General features: G+C 55.6%; 1 protein-coding gene across 1 annotated transcript in view; it reads right to left on the bottom strand.

Annotated features, from left to right (window-relative positions):
- The window catches only part of LOC112548385 (urokinase plasminogen activator surface receptor-like), a 12,737-nt gene that overhangs the window by 1,423 nt on the left and 2,482 nt on the right, over window positions 1-8,832 (bottom strand). The window lies entirely within an intron of this gene.

Below are 8,832 nucleotides of genomic sequence, written 5' to 3'. Positions count from 1 at the left end.
GAGGCCGGTCGTGGCTCCGCTGCGGGGGAGGAGCGGGGCCCGGCGCCGCCTCGTTTGCCTCCCAGGCAGGGCGGGGAGACAACCCAGGTGTCCCCTCGGGCAGGGAGGAAGCTGTGCAGCCCCTGCGTGGTCCCAGTTTGCACCATGACCCTGTCCTGGGCATCGCGCTGAAGGGCTGTAGACCCCGTCCGGGCCCGGACGCAGCTGGCGCTGGGTGTAACAGGGACAGGACGTGGGGCTGGCTGTGGGGGGAGCGGGGCCCACTCACCGGGACCAGCAGCCCCAGGCCCTGTGTAGGACGGGCATCCTGGCTCGCTGGGCTGGGCTGGGTCCTGCTGGCCTCTTGTAGGAGCAATGGGGGAGGGTCTGAAGTCACGCAGGGACTCAGAGCTCACCCCATAGGAAACCCCGGCATGTGGGCTCCAACCCCACCTGTTGCACACCCAAAAAGTACAAGTCATTTTGTGCTATAAAGTGTGTTTCATGTCACAGTGTGTCCTGTTTGGCTGGAAAGCCTGATCATGTTTGCTGTGTGATGGGTGTATATTGTGCCTCCTCCAGGACAGGAGAGGCCCACTTCCCCCCCACCCAGACCACTGCCTTCCATTCCTCAACAGAACCAGGGAAAACCAGTTCAGTGACTTGCCTGACCCCTTTGTCCCCGCTCTTGCCTTTGTTTCAGGTCATTTGCATTATCACAGAGCCCAGAGACGCCTCCACATACAAGAAACTCCTACCCAGACGAACATCCTGTCTTTTTACTCTTCTGTGAAATAAGAAACATCAGAACCAGAAGGAAACACGGTACATCCTGCTGCCAAGTAAACAGACTCTTCCGTCTTTTCTTTGAGTCCAAGCTGCATAACACAAACTGTTGCAAACAGATTTCACCACCTTCAACTCTTCTCTGAATTATGAACTTTCATGTCTGCCCAGGAGAACTTTTACAATCTTTTCTCCCATGCCTGAAGAAGGGTGCTTGTGCCCAAAAGCTTGCAAATTAAGACTTTTTTTGCAAACCTCTAGTTGGTCTAAAAAGATAGATATCACCTCTACTAGGAGTGAACCTTGTCTGCCTATGTCCTTAGACCAACACGGCTACAACCTACAACCCTGACCCCTTTGAATGCACTGGTCTGCCTTAGCCATGTCCCAGTGTTGCCACTTCTTGACTGGGGCCCTGGGGTGAGGTCAGAAAAGTGATTTAAGGTTCAGAAATATTTGAAAACTCTAAAACTCTTGGTTCAGAAATGATACCTTTTATTAGACCAACTAAGAAATCACTAAAAAATTACCTTTCTTTGCAAGCTTTTGGGCACACGTGCCTTTCTTCAGGCCAAGGGAAAATTAAAGAGGGTAAAAGTCCCCTTAGGTAGAAAATAAACTTCATTTTGCATGGAAGAAGCTGAAGATGGATGTCTGTTCCTCTGGATCCATGAGATTTGAATTCCTTTGTGGTAGCTGCTCTCTGATGTGTAGATAAGGCAGGATTTCTTCCCTGGTGGTGTTAGATGGCAGGAAGGTGTCGAAATCTTTCTTTTGTGTTTAGCAATACAGTTTATCATTGCAAAATCAGCTGAAATCCGGCATCTCTCATGTTTCAGGGATATATTTGGTAGCCACATTGGGAGTTGGTCTGAGATAAAAAGAAATGCAAAACTCTACAACTCTTGGTTCAGGGATGATCCAGTTGAGATTTATTACACCGACTAAGAAATTGCAAAAAAAAAAAAATCTTTCTTAAGGGTCAGGCCTCCTGAGCTGGGAGGCTCGCTCTCTGTTTTTCCCCTTGGGTCCCTATGGAGGGGAAGGGGGAACCCTGGGATACTGGCTGGAGCCTGAGGTGGGGTGGTATAGAGAGCCAGGGGTTCAAATCCAGTAGCCATGGGGGGTTTGGACTGGGAGTCCAGGGTAGCAGCTAGTAGCTCCCCTCTGCAGCCACTCAGGCAAGACCAGAGATGGGTGCTCCCCAGCAGCTCAGCACAGACATCAATAGGAATCCAGGGCAGCACAGAAATCAGCGCCCCCCAGCAGCTCGGCGGAGCTACATCAACTCACCGAAGGGCCCTTTGCAGCGCACAGGGACCCAGCGCACAGCAACAGTGAGAGAGATGATGCACCCAAATTCCCAGGGACTGACTTTTTGGTTGAGACTTCCCAACTCTTGGACCTCTGAGCCTGGGGTGATATGGGAGTGCTTTGAACTAGGACAGTGTGTTTGTTTTTGCTTGACCGTGTGTTGTGGTCTGGTGTCTGCCTCGGTAATAAATCCAGGGTTTGTGTTCATACTGCTCGTGAGGGAAGGGTTGTTGGTTTTATGGGACACCCTAGTGATTCATTTAGTGTTTCCCAACTAGACTGGGTGGGGGCTCGAGCCAAGGTAAAATATATTTAATACCCCCAAAACTGAACCCAGCCCTTTTTGCTCAGCATGTGTCAACAGCAACAGGGTTTCACACCCCTTGTTCTAAGGCACCAGATCCTGCTCCCCAGAGAACCCAGCCATCCAGGCTCCTGGTCCCTGCTGCTGTCACCCAAAAGCACCCAATCCCTCGCCAGAGAACCCAAGTGTCCAGGCTCCCAGCCCTTCTACCATCAGCCACCAGCCCCGGGGCACAGCCAGCAGGGCCAGGGGGAGCTCTGCACTGACCCCAGAGGCCAGGGCAGATGTGAGGACGGTCCCTACCAGGATGGGAAGAGAACCCAGGTGTCCAGGCAGGGAATAAGCTGGTGCCAGCCTCTGGGCATTCCCCAGTTCAGACCATGAACTTGTACTGGGCACTGTGCCTAGGCTGTAAACCATATATTGGCCTCTTGCCTGGCCCTGCGATGTGGCTGGCTCGGGGGGCATCAGGCTGGGTATAATGAGGATAGGAGCTGCGGCTGACTCTGGGGGTGTCGGCTGGGGTATGATAGGGACAGGGCTGCAGCTAGCTCTGGGGGGGGAGCAGGACCCACTCACCAGTGACCAGCAGCCCTAGGAGTGTGACCATGTGTAGGGCGGGTGTCATGGGTCCCATGTCCTGTCCTCAGTGGTCTGTGCCGGGCCAGTCCCGCCTGCCTCCTAGATGGACACTGGGAGGGGTGCAGGAGGTGGGGAAGGGCCTGAAGGCACAAGGTGGCTCAGAGCTCGGGGAAGGGAACTCAGATATCCCGGCTCCAGCCCCACCCCTTGTTCTAGGACACCAAACAGCACATCCTGGAAAACACAGGTGTCTGGGCTCCTTGTCTCTGCTGCCCTCTCCACAAGCCCCCAGTCCTCCTCCAGAGAACCCAGTTGTCCAGGGCTCCCAGCCCCACTGCTTTCACCCACCAAGCCAGGAGCACTGCCAGAGGTTCGGGTGGGTCAGCTCTGTACTGTCCAAGGGGCCAGGGTAGACCTGTAGACAATCCCTGCCAGGGTGGGGAGAGAACCCAGGTGTCCAGGCAGGGAGGTTTCTGGTGCCAGCCTCTGGGTGTTACCCAGTTTGCACCATGATCCTATACTGGACATTGTTCTGTCGGGCTGTAAGCCCTGTATGGGCCCCTTGCCCAGCCCTGGGAAGTGGTTGGCGCTGGGGGGAGCATTGGGTTGAGTATGATCGGGCCAGGAGGTGCATCTGGCTCTGTGGAAGTGCACAGGGCTGAGTAGGTAGTAGCTGCGGCTGGCTCTGGGATGGAGCAGGGGCTGGTGTAATGTATGCGTTGTGTAATGTAATGCATTGTGTGCACTGAAAATGTGATGTGTGTGTGACAGAAGGGGAGCAACCCTGTGAAGTCCTGCTGACTGACTCCAGACTACAAATCCCAGAATCCTTGGGGCACCAGGAGGAGGCAGTAAAGGGACAGCCCAGGCTGGTGAGGTATGGTGAGACCCAGGAGGTTGGTGACTGAGGCTGATTGGAGGAGTGGGACGCTTCTGCACAGCACAGATGAACCACGAATTGCACATGACCCCAACCTACAGACCTGCCTGGGCATGTTTTTTAAGTCTGCCCGAAAGTCCGGGATTTTGCTTTGCTCCGCTGGTGGGAGTAGGGGAAGGCGACTGGAGACAACAGAAAGCAGAGATGTACCAGTCTGCAGCAGCAGAGGCACGCGCAGGCCCATGTGGTTCTCCCTCCTGCCTCCAATCGCCCTACCCTGCTCCTACCCCTGGAGCAAAGCAAAATCCTGGACATTTGGTCAGGGCAGGGGGAGTGGTGGCTGAGGAGCTGCCTGCCCCTCCAGTGGGGGAAAGGGGCAGGGGGGCAGTGGGGAGCTCTGTGGCTGGTTTGTAGCACAGGGGCTAATGCATGCTCACGGGCTGAGCGGCCAGGAAACGCTGTGGGGGAGGAGGAGGGGAGAGGGGGGCTGTGGCCAAGCTGCCTGGCGCCATGCAGCAGCCCCATCCCAGGGCAGGGGGTGCCACAAGCTTCCCCTCCTCTTCCCTCCAGCCCAGGGTGTAACCAGGCACACTCCACCACTGCTTGCGTGAATCAGAGCCACTGTGCTCCAGCCTGGTCAGGACGAGGACAGCTGGGGCCCCTCCAGCAGGGCTGCAGATCGGGAGTGAGGGGCACCAGCAGGGCTGGGCAAGCAGGGGCTGTGGGTCAGGAGCAAGAGGCACCTTCATGGCCCAGGGGAGCAGGGTACTGTGGTTTGGGAGTGAGGGGCAGTGGTAGGGCTAGGGTCAGTGGGTTGGGCGTGAGGGGCAGCAGCAGGTCTAGGGGGAGCTTTGGCTTGGCAGTGCAGGGCAACAGAATGGGCAGAGGCAGGGTACTGGGATGTCGCTGCCACCCCATGGTCATACTCCCACTCCTGCCACCCACCATGACAGATATAATCTTTTTTGGGCCTGGAAATATGGTAACCTTACCCCACTTGTGGCCAGGGGGAGGGTTCTGTTCAGTGCTGGGTGGAAGTCTTCCCCCGCCTCCTCCTTCCCCTGCCGGCCCCAGCCCACCGCTGCAGGGCACGGAGAGGGGTTATATGCAAGGCTACCCGGTCCAGGCCCCAGAGGGGGACTCTTCCCCGCCCCCCGGGCAGGGCATTCTGTTCAGCGCTGGGGTGATTCCTTCCCTCCACCCCCGACCCCACTGCCCGCTGCTGAAGCCCAGGCTGGTCTCACTCAGCCCCAGCCAAGACAGCTGGATGGCGGGGCTGGGCTGCAGGCGCAGGGTCTCCCTTGACGGTTGCAGCTGTGATGGGAACCCAAGCGGAGCACGTGCGGCTGGGCAGCTCACCCTGTGAGCAGGTGCAGCCAGCAGCTGGCCAGGCAGCGGCTTACCCAGCCTGCTCAGAGGCACCATGGGCCCAGATCCTGGCAGCCATCCACCATGGAGGTTTGTTGAAGCCCCACGAACCCCCACAGCGCCTCTGAGTGGGCCTGGATAAGCCACTGCCCGGCCAGCTACTAGTCGCACACACCAGGCTGCGCTCACTGACAGGGTGAGTTGCCTGGCTGTGCTTGCTCCGCTCGGGTCCCCATCACTGAGCTGCGCCCATCAGGAGTGGCCCTGCGCCCACTGCCTGGCCCAGACCCACCATGCAGACCACCCCCGGGGGGTTGCGGCTCAATTACAGCTGCTCCCAGCAGCCCAGCTGTGCTGGGCCGGGCAGCGCTGCACAGAGGCTCTCCCTGCCCCGCGGAGGTGGGGGCGAGGGGTCTGGTCCCTGAAGACAAGCCTGTATCTTGCCACATTCTAACTGATCCTTTGCCCAAACCGTAGGGAATGCCCGCGTCCAGTCGTCCTGATCAACTTCATCAGTGACAGCAGGAGCTTTGATAGCTTCACAACGGTGCACTGCAGAAATCAACAGTCTTTTCTTCTACTGGCCGTTTCCACAGACACCCGTTAGCTAAATCCAACAGTGTTCTTCCCTGCTGCAAAGCCATCATCCCTACCAGTCCATTCTCACCGTCTCCTCCTGGCTCGTTCTGCTGTATTCCATATTTCTCCCCAAACTTTCACTTTTCTATTTGAGTTGCAACAGGTTGGGTTACTGGCAAGTCCTCTAACTCTCCAGTATAGGACTGTAGTTGCAGAAAATTGGGATCCATTAAAACCCCACTGCTGCTGCAAAACACTGATTGAGGCTCCAGTATCAATCAGCATTTGGGAGTTTTTCACATTCCCCTTGTTTTCCACTAAAACTTGAGTGGTTGGGCACCCCCAGTCGGCGAAGCAGACTTGTCCTACTAGCCCCCTCAGTGCTTGGGGAGCGGGGCATCTCTATTGTGGGTCCAGAGGCGCTGAAGGCTGAACTGACCAACATGGGTCTGGCTCTGCTCCTGCTAGCTCTTCTGTCGCAATGAGCTGTATCAGTCTCTTCACCAGTGCATTAGTGGGAGCCCCATTGCACTTGGCTCTGTCTTCCCCCATAGACATCAGGCTCTTCCAGACCTCTGTCCAGAGGGAATCACGACTTCCCTTATTCTGCCCCTGTCTGCGGATTCCGTACTCCTTCCTACCTCCGGGTCCTTGAGCCCTACGTACACCTCTTTCTCTGACTCCTGTCTTGTGCTGAGGAGTGCCAAACTTCCAAAAAAGGTGGTTCGTTGTTACTAAATGTAACAACCTGTATCGGTTCTCCTCTGTCACCCTTATTCTGTACCTCCTTTTTAGGACTGCTCTCCCTGAATATTATTCCTGCCTTTCAAATTTGAGTCCTCAACTTGTGCCACTGTATAGGGCATCAAGCTGGGTGTAATGGGGATAGGAGCTGCAGCTGGCTCTGAGGGGCATCAGGCTCAGTGTAACAGGGATGGAAGCTGCAGCTGGCTCTGGGGCTGTCAGCCTGGGTATAAAGGGGACGGGAGATGACGCAGGGTCTGGGGGGCATTGGGCTGCAGCTGGCGTACCCCCGCAGGAAGGGGAAATGCACAAGCCCCATGTTCTGGTCAAAGGCTCATTCATGTTCAACCCTGCACCCGATAGTCGGGAACAACAGGAGTTGGGTATCTGCCATGCACCATTCGAAGTGGCAGCTAAGGTGAATGGAAGGGATGGGGCTGGCACGCTGGGTTTCCTTGGTCTGCTATGCACCAGGAAGGCCACGACGGTCTACCATGGCCTTGGCCGGGAAACCAAGGAGGATGACAAGTGCCTCGTGGAGGCCCCTGGGGAAGCTTTCGCACCAGCAGCAGGCCCTGGGTGAGCTGGGCTGGCATTCAGTACGCAAGTCAGGGCACCCGACAAGTCGGACCAGGACCTTGGCCTGGCACTTGGACGAGGAGCCATATTTGCCTCGTGCCCGGCAGGTTGTCCTGGATTTAAGCACACAGCACCCATTTTGGGCCACCATCTGGGCCTCGTGCTACCCAGCTCGTTCTGAGTCTGGATCCATGGTGCCCGTGTCATGGATGCCAAATCAGTCTCAGCCTACTAAGTGCTCCAGAGCTGGGCCTGCTGCAGCCATCTTTGACTGTCACCTTGGCACCATGGTAGCCAGGCTCTGGTCACGTGGCAGCCTGTTGATTACTCCTAATAACAATGAAATGTAATGATTACAACAGTCTCTGGGTTAAGAATTATATTTGTATTGCATTTATTAGTATTGTCTATTATTATTATTATTATTATAGTAATTATTGTGGTGGTTTTATTGTTAGAATTATTGTTCTTTTGTTGTTATTACTATGCTAATAACAATAATAGTGATGATGGCAATAAAACAGCAGCAACAGTAGCAATGATGGTAATGATATATTAATTGCCAAGATCTGTTCACTAGAAATAAGCCGTCCATCAAGTACATTGCGACTTTTGCAACAAACGTCAGACTCTTGGTTAATCGATGGATTGAAGATCGATTGATTGACAGCCTGACACATTTATTCAGAGCACCACAAGACTTCCTTTCTCCCAGCTGCCTACCGAGGACCAACAATATTTCTTTCGAATTTCTAGGAATGATCGTTTCCCCGCAGAATCCAACTCATTCCGTGGGTGCAGGTAATTAATTAATTCATGGACATGTAGTAGGCATGATGGGCTATGTCCAGAGCCTGGCACCAGGGGAAGGCACTGGGTCTGAGAGGTATGTCTAGTGCCTAGCACCAGGTTTGCGGTTGGCAGACCTTGATCCTGATCCCCACCAATCAGGTGTCCCATTGCCCTAGCATGGACCTGGGCCTAGAGATGCACCAGATTCTCAGAGATCCCCCCAGCCATAATCCCCTCTGCTGCTTGCAAGGGGTCCCAAAGGGGATGTGCACTACAGTGCCAACAACAGGGGCTCCTAGCAAAAGGGGGACCTGCAGAGGCAGGAAGAGGTCCTCCAAGGGCATGCCCCCCCACCCCCTGCTGGACACCCCCTGCTGCTGCACTCCCTCCCCCATGATGGCCACAGGGGTTCAATAGCAGGGGAAAGGGGTCGATGTCTTTTCCTCATTTGGACACATGGGTCATTAGGGGATGGGTGATTAAGGGGGCAGGAAATCAGAATTGCCCCTTCCAGGGGGTATTTCAAAGACTCTCTCGGTCCTGTGTGCAAGATGGAGGTGAGGGGGGGCATTATTTGGAGGTTGAGGTGGGTGCTCCCCCTAGTGGCCACTCAGGAGGGTTTGGCCCTTTGAGAGAGGGGGAGGGACTGGGGCACTTGGGGGGAGGGGGGGTTGTGTGTGTGTGTGTGTGTGTGTGTGTGTGTGTGTCTGAAGGGACACCTGTGTTCCCTGGAGTTGATTGTGCTCATGTGATTTGGAGCTCAGATAGCTGGGTTCTGAGTGTCCTGACACCTGGCTCCCCCTGGCAGTCAAATGGGCTCCAGCAGCTCCCAGTCTGGACCCCTGGGTTCTCCACCCCGACTCAGCTCCAGGCCCCCCGCAGCAGCAGCAGCAATGCCAGGGGCAGCATCACCGAGGGCAGGGGG

The sequence above is a fragment of the Alligator sinensis genome, unplaced genomic scaffold (assembly GCF_000455745.1).
Source record: "Alligator sinensis unplaced genomic scaffold, ASM45574v1 scaffold1740_1, whole genome shotgun sequence".
Classification (NCBI taxonomy): Eukaryota; Metazoa; Chordata; order Crocodylia; family Alligatoridae; genus Alligator; species Alligator sinensis.
The sequence above is the reverse complement of the archived record's forward strand: the minus strand, read 5'-3'. Positions and strand labels throughout refer to the sequence as shown.